At 42.1% G+C, this 26,452-nt stretch overlaps 1 protein-coding gene and 1 long non-coding RNA gene across 2 annotated transcripts in view; both read left to right on the plus strand.

Moving 5' to 3' along the window:
* Positions 1 to 26,452, plus strand: part of JARID2 (jumonji and AT-rich interaction domain containing 2) — a 228,036-nt gene that overhangs the window by 55,096 nt on the left and 146,488 nt on the right.
* Positions 229 to 25,160, plus strand: LOC116658211. Its single transcript, XR_004313439.1, has 3 exons — positions 229 to 240; positions 6,382 to 6,386; positions 24,265 to 25,160. It is a non-coding gene; the product is annotated as an uncharacterized LOC116658211 (long non-coding RNA).

Here is a 26,452-nt window from a genome sequence, read left to right on the forward strand (position 1 = left end):
GTTTGGGGACTGTGAAATGAATTGGCAAAAATAATTTGTGAGCTGCCACTAATGACTTACATCATTCTTGGCTTCTAGAGCACGCTGGTAAAGCAAGACCTCTACCTACTTGGCCTGGTTTGTTTGGTCCTCGCTGCCATCATAAAAACCTTCCACGGAAACTGAACATTAGCATGTTTGTCCAAAAATCCTCACTGTATCTCCGTAGATTGATTCTGTCGGAAAGAAGAGTTCAGACATGTTTTGATTACTGTCATCACTTCCTTAAGACGCCAGCTAGTGGACAGTCTGGAGGATTACAGAGGGTCAGAAACAGCGCATTGGTCCCTCCGAATTTTGTTTGAATGACTCCGTCACTGGCAGCTTAGCAGAGCTGATGCCTTACGTTTCCCTCGTCGGTATCAGCTGGCTTCCCAAGGTGGTGAGGACTGTGTGAGGACTGCGTGGAGCTGCGTCTTGAAGCATTACATTTTCAAACATAGCTTTGATCTTAGCACGGGAAGCTTAGGAGAGTCAGTAAGCCCTAGAGGGAGGAGTGGAATCTGGAGTCTTGACCCACACCGCTTAGGTATTTTGGAGTGCAGTGTGTTCAGAGTGCAGCTAGAGTATTTTCCTAATTAGGATGGGGTCCGGCCGGGTAGGTGAAGTGTCTTCTGCTGCTTGGGGTCCCCGTTAGTTGTGGTGGTCCTGAGTTCCTGGAATAACGGAGCCGAGTTTATGCCCAATTCTTTCGTGTCTAATTTGGTTTGAGTTTTGAGTCGAATACTGTAACCAGAATTGGAAAAGGGCTTTAATGAAGCAAATGCTGTGCTGTGTGCCGGCTCGGCCCCATGTGCTGCCCATTTATTAGCACCTGCTAGGACTGCCTTGGGAGTACGATTTCTTTATGGCACCCAAATCTACAAAAGAAGAAAGTGATGCTTTTAGAATTAATCTTTTTATCTTCAGATTAACTCCCTAGTGGCGGAGGACTTAGCTGGAGCCACAGATCATTCACCTGGGTCCTGCTTCCACTCAGTTCTGTTCCGTAAATGTCGTTTTGTGAAGTATTTTCTCAATACCACAAATACAACTACCGTGGTGGACTCTACACATTTTGATTCTAAAAAGGGGAGCTGCTTGCTTGAAAAGCTATATGAAATACAGATTCTCTTGTTACTCAGCCGAGGTTACCAGTTACGCGTCTTATAACAACGATTGCTCCTGTAGTAATTTTAAGGTTTATTTCCGAGGGCGGTAGAACTCCTTTTGCTTTGTACTGCTTAAAAGCAAGGACATTTTTGTCTGTTCTTGCCAATAATAGTAGTGCCATCACACAAGAGTGGAGAGCCACCTTTATTTCCCCTTTCAAGCACCAGAAGATGGTGAATAGTGCCACCAGAGAAGCGGCATATATCTTAGCGTTCACTGTGCCTCTGGACCAGGCAACGGAGGAAGAGGGAGTGAGTGCTGAGCGAGCTGTGCCTGGGGAATTTTTCTTTAGACCTCATGTGAATAGGATCATTGCTATCACATGAAGGACTTGAAATCAGTGAGACTCCTTATTGCAAAGATAGATTGGTAGATCGATCAATTGATCGATAGGTAGATCGGTTGATTGATCAATCTGTCTGTCTGCCTACTATCTCTATCTATCTATCTATCTATCTATCTATCTATCTATCTATCTATCTATCATCTATGGTTTTTGAAATGTCATCAGTTTCTTTGAAGCAGTGTCATTTGGTTGATAGGATTGCTTGAAGCCAGACACCTTGGGTTTTTTTATTTTAAATATTTTTAAATTGAGTTATAGGCGTTTTACAATGTTGTGTCAAATTCCAGTGTAGAGCACAATTTTTCAAGTTATACATGAACATACATATATTCATTGTCCCATTGTTTTTTTCGCTGTGAGCTACCACAAGATTTTGTATATATTTCCCTGTGCTATACAGTATAATCTTGTTTATCTATTCTACATTTTGAAATCCCAGTCTGTCCCTTCCACCCCCTGCCCCCTTGGCAACCACAAGTTTGTATTCTGTCTATGAGTCTGTTTCTATTTTGTTTTTTAGATTTCACATACGAGCGATCTCATATAGTATTCTTCTTTCTCTTTCTGGCTTACTTAGAATGACATTCTCCAGGAACATGTTGCTGCAAATGTCGTTATGTTGTCGGTTTTTATGGCTGAATAGTATTCCATTGTATAAATAATACCACATCTTTATCCAGTCATCAGTTGATGGACATTTAGACTGTTTCCATGTCTTGGCTATTGTAAATAGTGCTGCTGTGAACATTGGGGTGCAGGCAGAACACCTTGGGTTTAAACCCCAGCTCTGCCTCTAATGGAATGACCTTCAGCAAGTCATTTAGTCTGGACCTCAGTTTCCTCACTTGTAAAAAGGATAATAGTAGAACTGTTGCCTTAGGGTAGCTGTGGGGTTTAAATGAGTGTATGTCTGGTCTAGAATGAGTCCCAGTAGACACTCTTGAGTATTAGCAGCTGTGATTCTATATGCCTCCTTTCCCCACCGGTTATTTATAATTAGAAGTGTCACGTTGCTCAGCTCTTCACTTGATTCTATCAATTTAGCAATAGAATTTTAAAAGTCAGAAATAATTTCTTCCTGTTCCCCTGTGAAACCCCCTTGAGAAAGGGGGACGAAATAGCCGTTAGAACCAGTTCTGTGAAATGTAGAGACAATATTGACATGTCATTTTTTTCCTATTTTACTTGAAAATGCGAGCCTCACTGAGGATAACAGTTTAGCTTCTGAGATGGTTATGAACTGGTCCATGTGGTTTGGGAGTCATTTAAAGGTGATGCATAGATTTGTAGTAAAGCTTTGCTTTGCTTTGAAATCTGAGATTCAGCAGACAGTGCCCTGAAAGTAATTCCCCCCAAAACTCCCCAGGAAATTCTCACCATTTACTTTAGTAAAACTGGAGGTTTGCCTCTTGAACTTAAGTTTTGCACTGCTTACACAGTAGGTCAGTAAAGGTGAGTTTTTCCAAAGGTACCCTCTTAATTGCTTATCCTGTAACCACTGGGGCCAGGATCCCAACCAGAATATGTCCTCTGAAATCCTGAGGTGTTGGCTTGGAATGTATTTTTTTGGGTTTTTTGTTTGAATTAATTTCACTTGTTGAGAGTTTCTAATCTGAAATGTGACTGCACTGGTGTTTGTTCTAGGCTGTCCTGTCCCCCTCACTCCCCTGTTCATCCCTCAGGGTAGGTTTGCCCCTGGGGGCATGAGTTAGCTCCGAGGACCACACGGAGCTGGGGTATGCAGAGCTGGCTGAGGGCAGGAGTAACGAGGTGTTGATCTCTGTCACACATCTTTTCAGTACCAGCTCTGCTCCCACAGAATGCTGGAGTTTAGGCCTCCCTTCCCCTCCCGTGTTTGCAGTGCTGGGCCTCACCAGCCAGTGTAGCAGAGGTGAGCGCAGAGGGCGGCAGAGGCACACGTGTTCCCTGGTGTCGCAGAGGTTTGCTGATGATCCCAGGCATGGAGCACGCCCCCCGAAAGTGAACTCAGGTGTGAGAATGAGAACGCTTCGTCAGATGGAGCTTGTTCTGCCTTTGTGTTTAAGCTGCAGAGGAGAGGCAGAAGCCCAGGGCAGGGCCAGAGGACAGATGGGTCTGGCGGGCATTTTGAGAGGGAAGGAGAGAAGTGAACAAGATAATGAACGCTATGCCCTGGCTGCCCAGGTGGGTTGTGCTCTCCACCTGCACATCCTTCTAGAAGAGGCATGTCGTTGTCCGTTGTAGGGTACCTGGGACCTTTTACACATCCGACAGGAGCTTTTTTTTTTGGTGTTGTTGCCATCCGACTACAATGAAAGAACCTTTTTTACAGCACTTCCAGCTGCGCAGTTGCTGGGAACCACAGGCTCTCAGAGCTGGTCCTGAGGTTCCCCAGAGGCACACCACTCCCCCTCTTTAATCATAAGGCATCTCAGAGGAGCGTCATTTGGCGCAGGCCTGATTCATGGGTATGACTGTGCCCTGGCTGGCCAGCCTCATTAGAGATATTTTTGGGAACAGAGACAGTGAGGGATGGGAAGGGTAACAAAAACCTCTTGGGATTCCCGGATTGCTCAGGATGTTATAAACAGTAAGTGTTGCCTTTGATCTTGGAGGGTGGTGTGGGGCAGGCAAGAAAGGGGGTGGTGGTTACAGAGGAGAGAGCTGGAGCCAGACAACCATAATGGCCTGTCCAAAGGCTGCTGTGAATCCCAGTGGCGAAAGGCTCTGTACTTGCCACTAATTTCTGTTTTCTTTGCTGTGGTTGGCTTTATTAAAAGGGCATAAGGAAGCAGCCTAGACATTCAGTTCTAATCAGTTTTCTGAGTTAACAGTGGGGAGGAGAGAAAGAAATCAGGCCTTTGGTGATGTCAGAGAAAGGATGACTGGCTCTGTGGCTTATTCACTTTCTTGGGGCAGGAGAGAAATAATGTGTTACAAATATATAATATGCAAGGAATGTTATAAATCATCAAAAAGATTCATGGGACACAGCTGTTTCCTTCTCTTTGGAAATCTGGGACTAGGGAGGGGCTGCTGCCTTAAACATGATTTTCAAAGGGTGCTTCTGACAGTCATTGTATTGTGTGTAACCTTTTCCTCTATACAGTTCCGCACTGGCCGTTCTGTGTGTGAGTGAGGTGGACTTACCTGTCCTGCGTGCCTGCAGCAAGACCGGGAAATGGGGTCTGCACCGGAGAGTAGCAGGGAAGATCTCACCTGTGGATAGCCCTTTAACTTTCTATGAGGGAGAACCACCTAATCAGTGGCTGCACATTATGTAAATTTGATGCAATAATCAAGCTTCATGCTCCCTGCATCATCTGCATTTTGATTTCAGGGAAGTTCAGCCCTGTGACTCTTGGCTTATTTGAACTGGAGCTAAGCGCTAAGATATTTCAGTCACACCCTAGTTAGGGAGTGTATCTGTGTAAATACAAGTTGGTAATTTCAAGTAGACACAGCTATATTAGAGCTTGGTTAATTTGAGCTCCCTGGCTTCTGCCATCATCATGGTATGTTTTTCAGTATGTTTCAGAAAATTAAGACTTTGTTGTCGTCCCCTTTTCAGCATGGTTCACTTCTTATCCTGTGCATGGAGAAAGCTGACGGGAAGAAACTTAGACTGTGCTTGGGGAGGCTTGTGAAGAGAGTGGAAAATGCATTGCTGTGTTAATTTACCCCACAATCCCAGTGACTTAATATTTATTTAATGAGCAGGTCAAGTCTTGGTTATGTATGTATCAGTAATCTAAGCTAGGCTAACCCTGTTCTGTTTCCAGCTGGGCCGATTTAGAAGGAAAGAGGAAAACCTTGCCTTTAATTAAGCAGCTTGTAGGATTGCATGGGTGAAAATAGGAAAAACAGACTTTAGGAACTTCAGTAATTGTACTCTGCAGCCCACACCCTTAGAGTGGACTAGTACCTGCGGGGGGGGGGGCTACCGTGCAAGTGGGTTGAGGCAGAAGTTGAAATGTTGACTGTTCATTATCAGCAGGCCACATAAATGTGATTTGGAGGTTGTTATGAAAGCTACTGTACTTTAAACTCATCTGGTATTCATTACAATGCAGTTACTAAACAAGATGAAACTGTATAGCTAATGGCATAACATGTTTCCTCCTTATCTAATCAGGGATCTTTCTTGAGCAGCTAGATTAGATGTTATTCAGAACAGATAATATAGGAAATAATGACTATATTTCATTTGTGGAATTAACCATATGGCCTCTAACTTAACATATATTGCTTATGAATATAAAACCAGCAAAGAGCAGTCTGTCATGTGTTTAGCCAGTGGCAAACAAGATTATGTGGGTTTTTTTTTAAAAATCTGCATATGCAATATCTGCAGTTTGGAATGATTTTATGGTTTTGGTGCTTTTGCCCATCTTGTTTATAGAATTTATGAAACTGTAGTCAGAATGTGGGTGAGGTGAGGTAGTGAATCATAATGAATAACATTCACTCAAGAAGATACGTATTGATTGTACAAGGCAGTATGGTGGGCACTGATTTGCCTGTTGTGAGCATGTTGAATATGCCGGAAACTCACAAGATCATTTTGAGAAGAAAACAGCTAGATTTCTTCAAACATTTGAGTTTGATTTCTGAATGTTACCAGTTATAGAAGACCTGGGCATGTGCCAAATCGTACTGCATTGAGTTTCTGTATCATTGATATAATCAGCCACTTTCTTCTTGTAGGGGTGAAGGACTTGCCGTCTTTTACCTCATGAGGAAGGAAGTCATAAAAATGATTCTCAGTAGTTACTTGTGAGTTGTCCGCTCTGTGTATTAGCTGAGGCTGACTGTGCCCACGTGTGTGTTCAGATTAGAGAACACATCTCATTGCTTACAAGTAGGTGCTGTTACTGTAGCTTTTTATTACTTCTGCTTTTTCTGTGTTCAAGGATTGGTAGCAGTGAAACCAAGCAGTATGCTCAGAACCGAAGACTGTGAGTACCAGGAGACTGGTTATTTCATAACTTGTCAGCAGAAAACACATTTCTGCAGCATCTCATGAATACCCCTTGTCTTTACAAATTAATTGCTGCCTTCCCTGCGCCAGTGGCTCAGCGAAGTAACAGCAGCAGAAATACTTTCCTGGAAGATAGAAGTTAATCAGTAGGAACAGAGCATGAGTTGGAACTCTAATTTTATAATTTGAAGGGTTCTCAACTATTAAAATTGGTGTCTAGGGGTTGATGGGAGGGTGGGAAGTCTTCGTAGGGCCTGATAGGTAGAATGGAAAATGTAATAATATAACTCTGGACATACCCGGAAGCATGTAGAAGAATATGATGACCCCTTGTGGGACCTTCGTTTTCAAGGGACAGAACAAGGGGAAAGGGGCATGGGGACTGCGGTTGTGGTCGTACACCTGGTTAAAGAACAGACTGCTCACAGATGAAGAGCCATGTTCATTGCTCTGGACTAATTTAGTATTGATTTGCAGTGGCCTGCCAAATATTTTCTCCCTCAGTGTATCTCTCGGAGCCCAAAGAGGTCCGGACAGACGCTGCGGTGTTTGCTTTGACTTAAGTCCTTCATGTCTTGAGTCCCGTCCATCTCTGCAGAATGGGAGGTATTAAATCACAGCACCTACTTGAAAGGATTGAGTGTTTGGATCACATGAGAAATGCTTAGAATAGTACCTGGCATAGATTGAAAGCGTTCAGTGACTGTTTCTAAACCTAAATTGTGGGCAGTATTTTCAGCCAGTGGTCAGGGGGCGTCTGCGTCAAGCCACAGGCTTAGCTAGACTCTGTCTCTCAGTCTTTTAGCTAAAAAGGTGGCTTTGTCTGAGGAATCTGCAGCATTGGGGGTAGGGGGAGATTTCAGGATGGAGAAGGATAGATGGTTTCCTGACTTCTTCCAGAATATGTCTTCAAACACCCCCCCCCCACCCAGTGTCAAATTCTGGAATATCAGATGTAACCATAATAGAAACATAACAGCATACTCATAAACCAAAGAGAGAAAAATTTCAAGCTGTTCTGAATTATCTGGTTCATTTGAGAATTAGGCTTTGCCATTTGGTTATAGCAGGCTCACTCTAGAAATGTAGTGCAGTTCAGTTCACTGCTAAGGTAGCCAGCACCAGGTCTGTAGTTTGCTCTGCCCCACAGCATGGTGGTTGTGGGTTTAACAACAGATTCATTCTGACTCTTTTCTGCTCCCCTGGGCTGTAGTAAGGAACCACTTAGATCTGAGTGGGTGGTGGGCTTTTGCCTGCTAAGCAGGCAGACACAGCCTGGTTTTCCAAATGCATTTCTTCTGTCTTGCTTTCTGCATCCATGAAGCATATTTGAATTGTGTAGGAGTAGCTAAGTATCGTTTCCTTTCTTACTCTCAGAGGAATGAGCTGGGACACGTGCGTGCATGTGACTCACCATAGCCTCGCTTGTGTGCATTACAGCACCAAGGGAGATCCTGTCCTCCTGGCCCCGCAGATCTGTGGGTGACTGACTCTCCACTATCCCCAAAGAGTCAAACCCAGGGAAGGTTTTCTAACACCATGTCCTTTTTCCTTTTGTACTTCTTCCTTGGAATCATGCTTTGTCCTGCACTTTTAACGTTCAAAGCTGTGAAGGCTAGTAGCCTCTAGCCACCTGTGAGCAACTGAAGCGTGCCTGGTCTCTATCAATACGCATCCTTGGTAGGAAATACACACTGAATTTCTAAGACTTAGTAATATGAAAAGAAAGTGAAATTATTTGATTTTTTTTTTAACTGAATGAAAGTGTCTTTAAATTCTGTGGTGTTTTACAATTTTTAAAAGTTTCACACAAGTGATTTCATAATAGACCCATAATAACCCTTTCCCCTCTACCCTGGTATTGCTCCTACCCCTTCCCTCTCCTCACTGGTAACTGCCAATTTATTCTCTATCCCTCCCCCACTTTTTTTTTTCTTTTTGCAGGGGGAGGTAATTAGGTATACTTATTTTTTCCCTGGGGATTGAATTTAGAGTTAAATAAAATATTTTAAAAATCTCACCTGCTTTAATAATTTTAATGTGGCTATTTGATAAAATTGTGTTATATTTATGTTGGACAGCACTCATCTGTGTGCAAGGATCTCGGAGCACACCTGTGTCATTATGCCCTGAGTAAAGTGGACATATATTGAGGTATAATTAGCATGCTGACTAATTCACCTGTTTCAGTTCTGTGACGTTGGATAAACGCATGTAACCTATCACAGTGAAGGGCCCCTTTGTAGTTAATCCACGCTCTAACCAGTTCTTTTCTGGATTTCCTGCGACTTTTCTGGAATGTCTTAGGAATCACACAACACATAGCCTCTTGAGTGTAGTATATAGTTTCTTCATGTTTTTGAGATCCAGCAGTGTCATTCGTATTAGAATTTAATTTCTGTTGCTGAGTGGTGTTCTGTTTGGCTGTGCCACAGTTTGTCTATCTGTTCACCAGTTCGTGGACATTGGCAGTTTTTGGTGATTGTGAATAGACCTGCTGTGCATAGGTTTTTGTGAGGTGATGTTATTCATTGCTAGGTATTTATTGCTAGTGTGTGTTTAACTTTATAAGAAAATACCAGTCTTTTCCAGAGTGACTACTCTGTGCATTCCACAGGCAATGTACGAGGGTTCACTGCTTTGCTCTGGAGGGTTCATTTGTATTTGGTGTTGTCAGCTTTTAAATTCCAGCCATTTTAATAGGTATGTAGTAGAATTTTACTGTGGTTTTAATTTGCGTTTTCCTGGTGACAAATAGATGTCGAGCATCGTTCCGTGTGTGTAATTTGCCCATTTAAAGTTGGGTTGTTTTCTTATCAAGTATTGAGAATTAAAAACAAATATGTTGTGGATGTAAATCTGTTATTAGATATGTGTTTTGTACATATGTTCTTTTCCAGTATTAGTTTGCTCAGGGCTGTTTTAACAAGTACCACAGACCGGGTGGCTTAAACAATCAAAATTTACTTTGTCATAGTTATGGGGGCCAGAAATCTGAGCTCAGGTTTGTTACTTCTGGGGCTGCCTTTCTTCCTTGCTTTCTGGTTGTCTTTTCCCTGTATCTTCACATTCTCTTTCCTCTGTCTGTGTTCAGTCTTCTTCTTTTTATCAGGACACTGGTCATAATCCAGTGGGCTCCACCTTTAATGACCTCATTTTAACCCAGTCACCTCTTTATAGACGCTCTGTCTCCAAACACAGTCACATTCTGAGGTACTAGGGGTTAGGATAATTGAGGTTTTTTGTGGGGAGAGGAAATCACAACTCAGGCCATACCGTTTCTTGACATTCATTGTCGTCTGTAGAACAGAACCATTTTTATTTGAATGAAGCCCAAATTATCTTCATCAATTCCTCCTTTTTGTATCCTAAGAAATCTCATGGCCAGGATTGTCTCCTGTGTTTCCTCTAGGAGTTCAGTGCTGTGTTTTTTAAATTTATGCCATGACCACTTGGAGTTAAGTATGGTCCAAAGAGTTGTGTGTGTTTGTTTATTTGTTTGTCTTGTTTTTTGATGAGTCTCCTTTTACTTTTGATTTTAAACTCCATTCCCTTTGATAAAGCATTTCAACAGCACAGAAGGGAGTAAAGTTATAAATTCTCCACCCTGTCCAGTCTCTCCCTGTGTTTTTCTCTGTATTTGTATGTGTCTATAATTTCATTTTTCTCCTACCACAATTTTGAAACTTGCTTTTTTCACTTAATTCACAGCAGGCCCTCGAGTCTGTTGGGTCACATTCGAAAAGGTTGATGGAAGCACAGAAGGCCTGTTACTGAGCCTGAGAGCCGCGGCTGCCAGCCGGGAAGGGTGCCCCGGTTTCACTCTGACATTCCTAGGTTGGAAGCCTGTAAGGGGAGGAGCTTGTGTATCATAGATACTTCTTGTACTGGGCACGGCTCAACTTACATCTTTTTCACCAGCTGCGCTGTAGCCTCTGGTTTGCAGGTATTGGACTTGAAAAAAAAATGTTTTTTTTTTGCACTATTGACTGCCAGGCTGCCCCTTTTCAGTCATTGATCATCCTCACAGGTCTGTCTTTTGATTTTTGCATTTTTTTGAGTAAATAGCTTGGTAGGCTTGATGCTTACGGTGGGTTGTGGAGTCTCCTGGGTTCTGTTCCCCTTGGCCCTTCACCCCGTCCCCTGAGAAGTCAGGTTCTTTCCTATTTACCCAACAGGCCCCTCGCCTTCTCTTGCTTCCTCTTCAGATGCTCTTTTTCTTCCTATGCTTTCTTTACAAAGACTTTAGAATCTGGACCTTGTACCTGAGCATGGTGTTTTGTTGTTTGTTTGTTTGTTTGTTTTGAACTTTGACCTGCACTAAGAAATTTTGAGTGTGACCTGTGCTCGTGCACACGTGCATACAACTGAAACACGTTTCATGAAATTTAGCCATATGTTCATTATCCACGATGTACTTGGATCTGTCTACTGTTTTCCTATTTGAAGAAAAATGCTTGTCAGGAGACCCCATGTATTGATTTCCTATCAGGGACCAGCAGCCTAGAACACAGTGCATCTTGGCTTTTTACCACTCGCCTTGGATTTCTGCACGTGAATGTTTAAAGGCACTTTGTACCAGTCCCTGCCACCCAGAGGCCCCACGTTGTCATGGCGCTGTGTGCGGGAGGGGCGTCTAGGGTGACACTGTTCTTCTTTTGCCAACTTCGGGCGAACCTTGTGCCTCATTTCACTTCAATGAAGAGGAGAGGGTCTTTGCTGGGCCTGGTCGCCGAAGTTCTGCCTTTTGCCATGGGCTTTCCCCTCTATCACAGTCGTTCTCAGTGCCACCCAGGGATCTGTGGGGTTCTCAGAGTCCCGTTTTGGGGAGTTCACAAGGTAAAAGTACTGTAGTAACACCAAGGCATTGCCTTCCCTTTTCACTCTCATTTGTCTCAAATGTGCAGTGGGGCTTTCCAGACACTATGTGACCTGTGATAACGCAGCGGGTTGAATTCTGTTATGAGAATCCAGCTGATTTCTGTTACAGCAGACATTAATGAGACTTGCCACATTGCCACCTTTTTCAGTAAATTTTTTTATTTTGGAAAATACAACTTTCATTGGAATGTTATTAACGTGTAAGGGTTTAATTATTTTCTAAATGAATTAATGTATATTTAAATGTTTTTTTCACTTTTAACTTGAGTATCTTGCGTATCAATATCTAAATCTCTGTGCAATGTAAACAGCTCACTGGATCCTCAGTAATTTTTCAGAGTTCCAAGAAATCCTGGGACCCAGCAGTGTGAGAATTTTGCTTTCTCTATTTACTGGCTCTGTGGTTTGAAACCTTTTTTTTTTGTTTCTTTTTTCTTAGAGGTGCAAACACCTTCCTTTAAAAAACATTTTATTATAGGAAATTGCCGGCATGTGCAGAAGTAGTGAAAATAATATGCTACCATGCACCCATCTCCTGGCTCCAGCAGAATCCAAAGCGTGGTCGATTTGTTTCATTTATAACCTCTACTTCCACCCGTTTGGATTGACTGTAAAAGCAGATTTCAAACATCATGTCATTTAATGTGTAAACATTACATTATTAAACTTGAAGATGAGGATTCTATTTACAGAAGACATATCCATGATACAGATAACATAAATAATAGTTTTTAACATGAAATAACTAGTCGGTGTTCAAATTTACTGTCTATTTTAAAAAAGGCCGGTTTAAAATAAGGTCTGTGCAGTCAGATTGGTCGGTAAAAAATAAGTGTGTTGCTAATATAACACCCCACCGCTGTCCCCACCCACCCTGCAATTTGTCATTTGTTGAGGGGACAAGGGTCTCATCCCCAGGGGCACAGCTTGTGAGTGTGTGGGTTTGTGGCCTTAGATGCCAGCAGCCTTTGGGAGAAATCGAAACACCATTGATGGGCTTTTGCTTTGAGGGAAGACTGGACCAGCCTTGGGTTTTTTTTCATATCTCATTCTTGCCTTCTGATTAGCCTCCACTTCTCTCCCCAGGTGCAGAAAGTCCTCTGCACATTTTCACATGTCAGTCCCTCACTTGCACTGTTTTGGGAGCACAAGTTTATGGTATGTGTAGTGTTCGATATCTGGAAACTTCTGCAAGAGCCTCTGGGGTCTGCGGGTGGCACACGGTGTGGAGTGTGGTTGAGAGCGCTACCCTGACTGCCCACCTTGCGGGTGGTAAGTGACCGTGGGATCTTAGGTGGGTGTAAACGTGAGTGAGGCAGAATCCACTGACCACCCTTTCCATTCTGATCCTAGTTGACCTGCGGTGCTTGGAGCTGGGCTGGAGAGGAGAAAAGAGGATGGGGAAGGGTGCAGAGGATTCAGCACCTGTGAGCCACTGGGAGGGTCTTGTCAAAACAGCCCTCATAGGATGGTAGAACTCTGGTTCTAGGGCAGTTTTTACAAAAATCACATTAATGTGCATGGAGATGAATGGGGCTTACAGGAGGCCTCTATCTAACCTCTTTATTTTTACATTCTCACCCTTCAAGATTCAGTGTCATTTCCTTTGTGAAGTCCTCTCTGTTTCCCCAATTAGATGCATCCTCCGTGCTGGTGTTACCTCGTGCTTATTCCTGTCACAGTGCAAGTCAAACAGGCTCTTAATTCTTGGTTTTCAGATGTGTCTTTCCCCCCAGTTCTGCCCTGGCCCCCTGTTGGTCCGTCCTGTTAGCTGAGTGCTGCTGAATATTTATTTACCACATGCCTGGGTGTTCCAATAAATGTTGGCTGAATAAAAGACTCACTTGAGTGAAAGTTCATGAAGGGGAGGTTCCTGGAGCTGTGAGGGTCAGCCTCCTGCAGCATCCCAGGAGCCTCGTAGGTCCTGACATGCAGGTTGGTCCTGACATAGAGGTTTAGGAACAGCATTCTGAGCTCTCAGGAAGCAGAAAGAACTCTCCCGCCCAGGCACGCACCCGTGGGGAATTCAGGCAGCTCACAGAAGAACTTCCACCAGCATCTCTAACCTCCCTGAAAGTCACTGGCAATCATACCTTGGTAGCTACTGTTTCCTGAGCACCTACTGTGTGCCAGGCGCTCTGCTTCACATGTGTTGTTCCCACTTCAGCTCTGCTTGCATGGTGCTGTTTCTCTGTTCTGTTGCCTTCTATCTGTAGGAGTTGGGCAGGTTCCTTAAAGTCATGCCGAAAGTTGAGGGTAATAATAGTAAAGCTTATTATTTGCTGTTGTTGGAAGGATTAAGTGATTATACGTGTGCAGTGCTTAGAATATAGCTAAAATGTACTGAATGCTCACTCCTGTTTTTACAGAAGAGGGATTCGAAGCATGAAACTGTTCATCCAGGTTGTCCAGAGTAATACTAATATTGCCCAAAAGCCAGGAGTGAGAGCATACATACAGTCATAGTGAGACTGTGTGCACCCTGTGACCTCAAAGCAAGAAATGCAGATTGTCAAGACACCCCACCCCTCATTCCAAATCGATAGCAGCGTGGGTTTTAAGGGACGGGGGCTGTTGCTGCTGTAGGATGGCTACTCGTCAGGTGTGTAGAGTTGTCAGGTGTCCATTAGATCTCTCACTTGAGAGGCCCTCCCCCAGCGAGGATGGACTGGGGGCACGCATAGAGCCGGTGTATGAGAGACCAGCCTGGAAAGCCAAAGACGTGACTGTAGGCTTCCAAATGTGATACCCTTGAAATGGGCTTTTTTTTCCCCCCTCCTAGGTTCTCATTTTCCCCTTGGGACCAGGGAAGTATCTGTACCCCACTGTAAAGTCACTGGTTCAAAGAATTATCTAGGTCAGAAACAGTTCAGGAGCCCAAAGAAACAGTCTGTATATTGATGCTTGATTTTATTGAGGGAGAAACAAATGTCTTCATAATATGTTTGTTTGCATTATTTGGGGATCCCCTTAGCCCTGCAGTTCCCTCCTTAATCTTCCTCCTACTGTCCCTTGGGACTCTGGCCTAGGCTGCTTCTGCTCAGTGATTGTGATTAATCCTGCCAGAGGAGGCAGCGGAGGGGGGTGGGTGTGGGTGGGACTGGGGAGGGATGGACCCAGGGAAGCCGGCTGCTGCCAGGTCCGTGGTAGGGTGTAGGGGGAGAGTGGACAACCTGTCTTGATGTGACAGAGGTTTGGGCGCGATGGAGGTGATGTGCTGAAATGAACACCCTTATGATCCTGCCCCTTCACTCGTGACCAGTGTACTGAATCATATGACGGCCTCGTGGACTGTTTCTTTCCTCATTTGAGGGTGCCCAGATTAGCTAGCATCTCCCCTTTGTGAGCAAGAGCTTCCATCTTTAATATGCAGCTTAAACCGCTTAGCACTGTCTAGCTTGTGAACGGCAGGCGGCTCATTTGGATTTTGTTTCCAGACTGATGTCAGAGTTGTTGTGCAGTGTTAGCAAAGTTACTGGGTTTTATTTTAAGATGTTTTCTGCTCTTGCTCATCCATGGAATACCTTTATCCTTCCTGGGGGAGGAAAATAAAGAACACGAGTCCTGTGCTGGGTTGCAGATGTTGTTTATTTTTGGGGGGGAATAATTGTTGTAAGATGTTGTTAGAGGTTTGTGTTGTTTCGAGGTCTGATGATTTGAAAATTTTACCTTGTATAATTATTGATGCACATCTCAGTGCTGCTCAGCAAAATAGGTGTTTTAGCATCTTGCCTTAGTTTTTCTTTTTCTTTTTCTTCTTTTTTTTTTCTTTGGTTCTTACTGTAATTAAACTTGGCATTCATTTAAGGAATATGTTGTGATTTCTTTGGCCATGACCTAGAAAAAATGACATGTATGTGCTCAGAATGAATTCTGGTGAGAACTTTTCTATCCGCTCCCCACCCCCTTTATTATTATTATTTTTTTATTTCACAAGTCAGGCTGTAACTTTAAAAGAAACTGTAGGAGCTGTTCCCCAGGTTATTCACAAAATGAGTCTTTGTCTGCTTTTTCATTCACCATCTGGTTACAAAGCTAAATTGGAATCGTGCTTGTTTTAATTATTTTCTACTTGTGTGGCCAGGAGGTTATTTGGTCTGGCGAGGTTACACTGTAGGCTCGCGCTCTCATTAATACCACCGCATCCACATCCTGCACCAGCACCAGAATGGTTAAGTTGATCCACTTGTGTGGCCAGCGCTTGATACAACACAGTGGTCACGACTTAAAATTACCAGAGGAAATGTGGTGTCAGTGTGTGGGTTTTTTTCCCCCCCTTTCTTATTTTTTTTTAAATTTCCAATAATGTTAATTGAGTACATTATTCTTCCAACAGAAATATGATTATAAATGGCTTAGGTTGGCAACCTTAGATTAGTGCATCGTGTTATTAAAGGGTTACAGTGTGTATTTAAAATATTGGTAAAATAAGAAATTATTCAAAACACATTTTGAACACTCCACAGCATGAATAATGGAAATAGTGTAGTCAGAAACTTTTCTGTTCAGTCATTTTTGGTGAATCAGCCAAAAGATGCAAGTATTGTAAAGAGGTATTGTTTAATACTAGGAAAGTGACATAAAAAGATTTCTTAAAAACAAAAAAATTTCTCCCTCACTTCTGTACTTTCCTGCTTGGGAAAATTGAATACTGAAAAACTTGAGTTTTTTTAGAAGATGATCTTTATTCACGGTTCTGTGAAATGTTGCTGTTTGTTGTAATAAAGTAATTGTTTTTTAAGATAGTCTAATAAGCGCTTACATATGTAACTTACAGATTCATTAAAATAGGTAATGAAATTTACATCTCCATTGGCTTGTGAAGTCGGTAGTAGTTCTGTCCCCCCCCAGTCTCCATTTAAAAAGCAAGACAAGCGTGTAGTCTAATATTGGGAGAGGAAAGCAGAGAAAGGTCCTGCAGAAATACTTGAAGTAGTCCATTTAAGCAAGAGTTTACGAAACACCCTGAGACTTGGGAGCATATTCGCTGAGGTAGCCTGTTAACAAATGCATACTCTGGCATAAGGGCTGCAGCCGGGTCATGACCGAAAATACTTGGAAAGGCTGGTGAGAAGTACTGCCAGACTAAAACCCAGTAGCTCTAATTCAGCCATACATCGGACTGTAGAGGAGGGAGGGCGTGGAAGGATTACAACAGGCCAGGAAAGAAAGGCCTGCAAAGAAGGATGAGAATATTCGTACGAAATTACTTCACTGATAATTTATTGATACTTTACAGGAAAGGGGTTAAATGGTTATTTGAGAAAAACAAATTAGCAATTTGCCTCATGAGTTTAATTTTTTAAGATCTATCTGAATAGTAATTGGAGCTCAGACTTGTCACACAGTTCCTTTCGTCAGTGAATCAAAATACATTGTGTAATAGTGTTAACGTAAGAGACTCAAACCCAGATCTTTATTTTCATTTCGTTAAACTGGCTGGTCTCTTACAGCAGCACCGCGGAGAAACAGTTTTATTATGTGGAAGGAGTAACATTTAAAACTCCCTCTTCTAAAGTGCCTGTAACTTCGTGAAACTCCTAAAGGAGTATGTGTGGTGGTCACTTCAGCTCCAGAAGAGCCCAGGGTGTCGTAGATTTGGTGGATGCTGGTTGCACAGGTGCTGTTGGCCTCCTCTGAGTTGTGAGAAGAATTGAGGGTTTCACTCTTTAGAAACTGCAGAGCTGGAAACAATTCTTTGTGTGGATTTACTTTGAAAGACAGGCAGATCCAAATTGGGGAAATAGACATAAGTTCTTGTATTTTAACACATACACATTTCCTAAGCCGATTCCCGCTTTTTTTTTTTAAATAACAGCTTTATTGAGATATAATCCATGTACCCAAAAATGTACCCGTTTAAAAATTCTGTGGATTTTTTTTTAAGTGTATTCACAGAGTTATGCAACCATCACCACTATCTAATTTCAGGACATTTTCGTCATCTCTGAAAGATACGTCATACACGCCCAGTAGCGGTCACTGCCCATTCCCTGCCTCCCCCCAGGCCCTGGCAGTCACTGCTGTCCTCTCCGTTGCTATGGATATGCCTATTCTGGACATTTCATAAAAATGGAATTGTGCAATTTGTGGCCCTTTGTGTCTAGCTTCTTTCACTTGTCATGATGTTTTTGAGGTTCATCTATGTTTTTACCACAAACCAGTACTTCATTTCTCCCCTGCTTTTAATTTCTTTTTAAAATGTGATGAAATATACATAACAAAATGTCCCATTTTAACCACTTTTAGGAATATAATTCAGTGGCATTGACAACATTCAGTGGACAATCATCACCGCTATTGATTTTCTAGAATTCATTATAAATAATGCTGCTATGAACTTCGGTGTACAAGATTTTGTCTGGAAAGAGGGTTTTTTTTTTTTTTTTTTTTTGGTGGGAGTGAAATTGGTCGTGTGGTAGCTACGTATGTCTTTTGTACGTCTTTATTGGAGAAATGCCTATTCCTTTGCGCATTTTTTGATTGGGTTGTTTGTCTTTTTATTATTAAGTTGTAAGAATTCTTTATTTTGGGTACAGATCCCTTATGATACATGATTTACCAATAATGTAAATGTAATTAATTTCTTCCCTGTTGTCACGGAAATAGGGGTATGTTGGATGCCCCCTTTTCCTTAAGTCCATTTGAGTGAGTTTTGGTATTTGCAGAAAGGATAATAGCTGGTTCAGCATCCAGATTTGTTGAGGAACGTGTAGGTGAAAAAGAAAGAAACTGAGGTTGAGTTCTGTGTTGTCAACAGACATGAGAGTCCGAGTTGGTGCCCCAGCCCACAAATGCTCAGGGGAGTTGGTGCCCCAGCTCACAAATGCTCAGGGAGTCTTAGGTCAAGGGTAACAGCCCCCTGAGGTGGTAGGACAGAGTTCCAACGAGTGCAGAAGGAATCTGTCATTATGCAGGACATTCTGGAGGAGAGAGGAACAGTTTTTTGTTGTTGTTGTTGTTTGGTTTTTGAAAGTCTGTGGTTATTGGTAAGGAAGGATACGCAGAACACATTAAGTGGGTAAACCTTTACAGTACAGCTCTTTACAGAGGGGAAGACCACAGCCCCAAAGGCAGGCTGGCTCTGTACAGGCAGAGGTGTTTCTCGGAGCACATGTAAGGACGGATTTGCAAACAGGAATTGATCTGACAGCGTGAAGACACGGCAGCCTTCTCTAATTAAAGCCTCTTGATGACATTAAGCTGTGTTGCTTAATTACAATAAATCATACATTAACAGATCACCTCTCTGAAGAGCACGTTGTCGTGTGCTGCATAATGGAACAAAATGTGACCTTGTCATCGTGGGGGTTCCTGCGAGGGGATGGCTCTTGTCGCCCAGGGGAATGCAAGCCCTACTTGAGTTACTTTGGATAGTAACTCTCAGAGAATGCACCCTGATAATTCTGCTTATATACGAAGATGCTTTTTATATAGATACGTGCTGTAAAATGTAAGGCCGTTTTATATACATTGAAGGAGAATAGAGTTTTCATCCCCTGTGTGTTTTCACAGCCACTTAATTTTCTGACTCCCTTTTAATTTTCATGCTGGTCTGGGCTTGGCTTGACCTAACTTCCACAGTGTTTTCTGCAGGCTCCTCCGACAAAGCGCTTGTTTCTTTCCCCTCCTTCAAGCAGCACTTGGAGCCGGCTGACTACCAGATGGATCAAGCAGGTATTGGCTATTTTTACCATTTGAGCATCTGGTAGACATTATATCATGTTCTGTACGGCTTTCTTAGATTCTTAATACTGAAATACTTGGGATAGTGTAGACCTGTAGAAACAGAAGACCTTTTTGAAACTCAGCATGAGGTAATAATAAAATAAGGGCTAATGTGGGACTGGGAAAATTCTAGTTCCTGTTAATAACCGACTCGTACCACCAGTTCAAGAACTGGAACATAATGACACCACGTAGGCTCCCGAAGGCTGCTGTTAATTTATTTTCATTGGTTTAATTTTCAACAGTTAATGGTATTAAACCAGTGGGGTATATTTAATTTCTCCTTAATGCAGACTGTTACACTCACCAGCCCTTTTTCTTCTCTTGATTTTATAAATGGCAGCTGAAAGTCAGTACATCTTAGCTGTGTACATACAACCAGAGGGGACCCCAGGGAGTGCTCTGTCCACACCCCTCGTGTTGCACACAGCAGTGTCAGAGACATCAGGGTTTCCTTACTTTCCGGCAGAGGTCTGCCCTGAGCCCAGATGTCTTAGGCCAGGCCCAGGCCCCTTTCTGTGCTGTAGTGTTAACCTCTTACAGCGCTGGACACATTTGACTGTTCTTCCTGCAAGTGCTCTCTCCTGTCTTTGCACCTGGGACACAATTTTCCTCTTCCTTTATTCTCTTCCTGTCTCTGACCATCTCTGGCTGCAGTTCCTCTTTCTCTGCTCACCCCTTAACAGTGAGCTGTCTCTGAGCATCTTGTCTCGTGGTGTCTGCTGTCCTTGCAAGGCCCCCCAGCTCTTTATCCATAGTCTTTTCTCTAAGCTCCAGCCATTCCTCTTTGACTGCCCACTGCTGCTGTTGGACAGCATTCAGAACAGGCTCCTCCTACTCCTGGTAGAAGCCGCTGTCCCCCATGGCCCCTCATTGTCCTGGAGGGCATCCAGGTGGCTGGGCTTCTGTCTCTGAAACTGTAAAAATGAGGGAAGAGCTGAGGGACATTGGGTAGATTGCCTTTGGGAGGGAAGGAAAAGCATGTCAAGTCTGACTTCTAGTTATATGTTTTGTGGCGCTGTTTCTATAATTTCAGTTTGTTGTTTAGATATCCAAGGATTAAATGTTTTGGCTTTTCAAGTTTTGGAATGAATTATTTCTGTCAACCCCAGAATTTAATAATTGCTAACATTTAGTTAGAACTGTAGTATATACTTTTTAAGCATACTCTGAAAACAACATTTGTAAATTCCTGTAGACAATGATAGATACTAAGGCTTTTGTAAGGAAACTATTTTGCCTGGGGAAAGAATGTTCTACTAATTCCCAAATGTTGAAAACTGCTCTCTGGAGCTTATTAAAAACACACCCGTCTCTGTGTTCCATTTCAGCATTGGTTCACTGGTAAAATACAGCGTTATGGTTTTTTTTTTTTTAAAGTAAAGTAAAAATTTTAGGTGTAGACTGTTTTATCATGCTCTCTAGGTTGTGACGTGCAGTCAGGACTGGGAGCCAGCACTGGACTTTTATGAGATTTCTTTTTCCAGCCAAGGGTTAACTTATTTTCTGTACTGAGTGTGGTTCCGTAGGTCACATGTGAAAATCAGTTTGTTACTTCTAATCACCCCTCTTATATGCATTCCAGATAACAGGGTTATCTCTGTTAGAGTGCCGATGCTGTATTCTGATGCCATGGCTCTAAGGTTGTTAGAGTCAGGACTCATTACACGTGCCTGTAAGTACCTGGCGGGTCTCTCTTATTTGTATGTGGCTACTGTAGTTCTTAATTTTACAGAGGGAGGAAACTGATGACCAGTGAGGTCACACAGCAGATAAAATCATGGCTGCTTTCTGGGTCTGATTCTGATTATGTGACTTGTGTGACATGAATGAAACTTTTGATACTTTGCTTTTCATTAGTGGGGCATGTAATTCACCTACTACATGGGAGTTCTCAGTTCTCTGGTGCTAGGTGTGATTCCTTGGGAGGGTGTGCTAACCCCCAGGCTGTAAAGTCTATTCCCCGTCTTGCTTTGACTGGTCTTTTTAGTGGGTGAATTTTGGAGAGCTGTTAAATTTGTATGCAGGAAACATCTGACTTCCATTCATATGACTTAGTGGTGTTCTATCCGTTTAGTATAATTACAGCGAGATGGGGAAGGTCGATTTATGGTGTTGGTGCCATGATCTTTCTCGCAGGCCTAATTTCCTTCCAGGTCAGAAATGTATCTTGTTTCCTCTTCGTTGGGAACAATGTGCATGTGAGTGTAAGATGGTTTTAGGTAACAGTCCCAGATCTCAGATGATCTGCTGACCTTATAGCCCTGAAGTCACTTCTGTGGGCTGTTAACTGAATTCTGCTTCCAGGCTGTGTGTTGGGACATGTCTGTCTCTCTGTGATAATTTTAACTGTCAGAGTCCTGGCCACCTTGAGCAGGCTAACAGTGCTGTGTACTTCACACACACCCCCAATGACCTTTATCTCTTTAAAAAAAAAAAAAGTGAAAGAAAAGAGACTGTTTGCAAAAGGAAGTCTTCTATACCCACGCTATTCTTCCTGCATGCGTTATGTTAGAAAAAGTGTGATTTTCACTGTTATGTAAAGCTCTTGATGGTTTCTTCTGTGTAATTTTGAAATGTTCCCTATTCGATGGAAAAGTGTGAAATACACTGCAGAACTCCTTCCCCCTCCCTAGCCCATTTCTTCCCTTTCTCTACCTGTTATTTACATGACCATCTCCCTCACATATGCTCTTCCCAACTCGGCCACATTTTGAGTGGGGAAAATTTAAAAATTGTTCTTAAATAAAGTTAGAATTTTTCTTTGAAATAGCAGATATAAGATCTACAAAGGCTTCCTTAAGCAGACAGGCTTTGAGTTTCTCTACAGCAGATAGGGAAGTGGTCACAGTGTCTGGGGAAGGCCCCAGCCTCAAAGCTCATAGGCATTTGCCAGAAACGCCTGCTTTTCCTGGGCTGGCTACAGTATATATAGGTGCTCAATCAACAAGACTTACCACACTCCATTGACTGGACTTCCTATTCTGTGTTCATAAAACTTATTATTTACATGTAAAATATCTTCTTTGGGCAATACTGTATTCTAGGAATTATTGAAGGGGTGCCAGTTAATTTTGCCACTTATTGCTAGATTAGTCATTATTCTTAGTAAATGGAGATGAGACATCACATTGATGAAAGACTAGGTTTGGAACAGTGCCCAGGCAGGGGCGGAATCACAGTCTCCTCATGGTACCTTCATTGATAGATAGTCAATAAGTGTTTTCAACAAATGCAGTTATGTAATTACATATTTATCAGGAGGGTGTGCAGTATGAGAATGTCTAAACTCTGGAACTGCAGAAAGAGGAAGTGTAATTTGGTAACAGTTGGATACCCTATTTTGTGTTTGATTTATTTAAAGTAGCTTTTTATATCACACAGGCATTTCAGTTTCATTTTAGAACATTTAGAAACTGGATGCTAAAAAAAAGAGCAGCATTTGTACCACTCTGATAATTATTAACATTTTGTGTTTATCAATTTTTCCTCTCTCATTTAGTGGGCTGAAACATGAAGAAACAAAACAGAAACAGTCCCCAAAGCACATTTCATAGAACACTTAGTTTCAAGTCTGGTTTTAAAGTAATTTTCTGCACATTTCTTTGTAACTGGCTGTAGAGTGTTCCACAGTGCAGCAGGTTTGACTCACCACACGTTCCCTCCCCCAGGAATTTGGCTGTATGATCTCTCCTGCCTCCCCTTTCCTTAATTCCCTGGCTACTTGATCAGCCTATTTGAACAACCCCAGAGGGTGGGTGTGGATGTGGGAACCTGGGGCAGAGCACGGTCAGGGTGGTATGACAGCCAGGTGCTCAGCTAGCCCAGCTCTGCCACCCTGCTGTGTTCCATGTTATAATTTATTAACACCTGGCTTTGGAATAAAGTAATAAACATCCCCCAAATCTAGTGCATCTTCATAATTATCTCCTTAGGATACAAAGGAGTGAATTACTTGGTCCGCATATACACTTTTTAAAAGTCTTTTGTTGAATCTTTTTACATAGCTTTTAAATCATAGAGATGCCTTGTGAAGTTTCCTACTTGGTTAAAATTATAGGAAAAAGTTAGGCGATGGTTTTCATTGACAGTGTTTTTCATAGGGTTCTTCAAATTAAGTCTCCTACTTTAAAATGAACATTACTATGATTGTATGAGCCTTTTCCATCCCAGTATTTAATTTGTATCCTTATTTACCCAATACTTAGGCATTTAATACTAGTACTATAAACTAGTTATTATTTAGTTGCTTTGATTTTAGAGTTTATGTTCATGTTCTAAAATGTGTTGACTTGAGTCTAGGCAAGTAAAATAATGAGGATTGTTGTGAATAACTTTCACTTGTGCAGTCCTAGTTAGGATTTAAAAATTGCCGTTGTGCATGCTTGTCAAATTTGGTTTTGATTTCTCGGATGTTTCCCCAGAACTTCAAAGGACGGTTGTCATTAAGTTCTCCTTAAATGCAACCAAATCAGCCTGCAATTTTGGTGGGCATACTTACTGCTGGGGGAGTTCAAAGATGGTGACTATTATATTTAAAAACTCCCCCAAAGCTGGGTTGCGATTATGTTGAAGAGTGGATGTGTGTTGGAGTTGGAGCGTATGATCATCTCTCCGTGTAAAATTAGGCTGTTGTACATCAAAGAAGCCTGTGTACGTATGGTTCCACCCACATCTTGGAGGGGGAAGGGCAGCTTGATACCCTGTCACTGTGCCCTCCAACAGTTAGCAGATGTTCTGTGAGTTAATGTGGCCCTTCAGTTATCTTTGACAGAAGCAGGGTCTGGTTAAGGTCAGATTGTTTAGACTAACGCACGTTGATCTTGGCATAGTAATCAGAAGCCTATGAGCCAGCCAGACGAGGAAAAGCCGGTGGTGAATTGTTAGATTAAAAAACAAAGCAATTAATAATTGGAGAATAGCTTTGGCGCCCTTGGCTCACTTTATAGTCATTCGTTCTGATGTGTGCCGATTTTAGATTTACCCAGGAGGCCCTTTTAAGCAGCTCCAGAGTATTAGCGGCGTGCTCTCGCTGATCTGGGCGTCAGAGATGGCACCAGCCCCCCCTTGAGCCCTCCAGGGAGATCACGGAGACAGCTAGCCACTGGGTTGCTGTTGCAGCAATGTAACACCTCACTGTTTGGCATTTGTCCTGGAGCTTCGGATTAACTTAATGTTCGCTTAATGCTAATGTAATGCATATGTATTTGAATTGAATGCAAAGTTTGCTTGAGTTTTAGGGGAAGTACATGAAACTCTGTCACACTTGGGGAGTAAGTGGTGATTTTACAGTTTCCAATGGTAGCTGTGAAACTCACTTTCATAGTTTGACTATAAAGTAAGTAGTCAAACCTAAACTGGTTTTGGAAGGAAGAAGGAGGTGTTCACTGATTCGCTCTTTTTTAAAAAAAATTCAGTAGGTGGTGCTTGAGTATATGATTTCCTGTCTTCCATTCTGTCACGTTCCATGTAACCAAGATGAAACACACTTTGGCATATGGAGATTTCCCTGGGTTCACTGGGGTGAGGAATCAGCATGGAGTATGTGGAGCTCTGGCTGACTCAGCGGTTGTGATTGAAAAATAGAATTTTTCTGAAATACTTCTTTGAATGAGGTTCATCTGAAAGTCGGATAAGCTCTCAGCTATTTTCTTAAACAGCTTTATTGAAATATAAGTTTCATACCATGCAATCCCACCCATTTAAAGTGTGCGATTCAGTGATTTTTTTTGTAAGTTGTCAAGGTTGTGCAGTCATCACCATAATAGAATTCCACAGCATTCTCAGTCCACAGAATCTCTGCAAATCAGTAGTAGTAGATTACCTACGATTGTTTCTTTCCATGAATATAGATTATCCAGTGTTGACTGGAGCTATTTTGATGGGTTCTATGCTATCTAGCATGTATCTTTATGTATTCTTGGTGGAAAAAAATTTTAATCCTGGGTTGCCTGTCTCTTCTTGGTCTTGGTTTTAACAGTCAACTCTTAATTAGCTATAATAGTTTTACCTTCCTATACCATTGTAGTGCTTTAGACACCTATTTTTATTAATAACTTAATCCATCAATTGCTGCTAATATTACAGTACACTTCTAAAGACTTGGATTATGTGCTGTTTGCATCATCATCTTCTATCTTTAATATGTATACTCGAAGTTCCATTAATTTTTTTTTGCCAAAGCCTAATTTAATTATAAAGATGAATTTGCTATTGTTGCAAAAATCGTAAAATGCACGTTAAGTGTGACTTCTCTCTGTATGGCAATTTTAACTTGGTTTTTCTTTTTTTGAAGCTGCAGCTGTCTTGCAGGCTCAGGGATGATAGTTGGCGGGTATTCCTACTGCTTTCTTGTTAGACTTGTCAGAAGTTTCTATATATTCTTGTATTTCTAAGCTTTGGAGTAGAGACTTACACGCTACTTCTCATCTATTCATGTAGACAGGTTTCTTTCAAGGCCTATTCCAGAGGGAGAGGATAGGTTCAGGAATGCAGTATGTATGGTTTCATATTCTTGACTAGGGATGTGCATCTGAACCCCTCGTGGAGCTGCAAAAATTAGAGCTGAGCTCTACCCGCAGCTACTCTGGTTAGGAATAACCGGAGTGGAGCCCTGCTGTCATGATTAGAGCTGCACCCCAATTTAAGAACTATTTTAAATTCGTTTGTCTTTGTACCGAAGGTCGAGTTTATCAACTTACCTGGTTTAGCCACTGCATTCCTGTTTTTCGCCTGTGTAACTGAGAAGGAGTTTTGATATGAATTAGACAGTGTTTGGAAAAGTAGTTCGTGTCCGAGTGAGAGGATGTGATTCAGCTGAAATTCAATTTATAATTAAATATAGCTGACATTTTGTTAGTATTGTGTTGGGAATGAAGCAAGACCATCTCTGCATTTTGTGAATTTTATACTTTTACAAATTTACTCTCCTTTATAACTACTTTTTCCCCTTTATTTTTAAAAATCTGTTTTTTAAAAATTTTGTTCTGGGGGAGGTAATTAGGTTTATTTTTTTTATTTTTTGATGGATAGAACCCAGGACCTCTTTGTGTGCTAGGCATGCACTCTACCACTGAGCTATCCCCTCTCCCTACTTTATTCTCTTCAGAAGAAATTGTTTAAAGAGCATTTCCATTTTCTTATGCTTTCCTAGAGTAGCATGGGGTAAGGTTCCTTTTTAATAGAGACCTCAGGTTGCCGTGTACTGTTTGGGTCTCACTGTGCCTTGGGTAGACCAGAAGGCTTATTAGCTCTAGCTAACAGCTTGGTTACTTTGGGAGGAACTGCTTGGGGGTGAACCTCTCCCCTGCCTCTTACTAACTATGCAATCTGGGTCAAGTTAACCT

This window comes from Camelus ferus, chromosome 20 (assembly GCF_009834535.1).
Source record: "Camelus ferus isolate YT-003-E chromosome 20, BCGSAC_Cfer_1.0, whole genome shotgun sequence".
Taxonomy (NCBI): Eukaryota; Metazoa; Chordata; class Mammalia; order Artiodactyla; family Camelidae; genus Camelus; species Camelus ferus.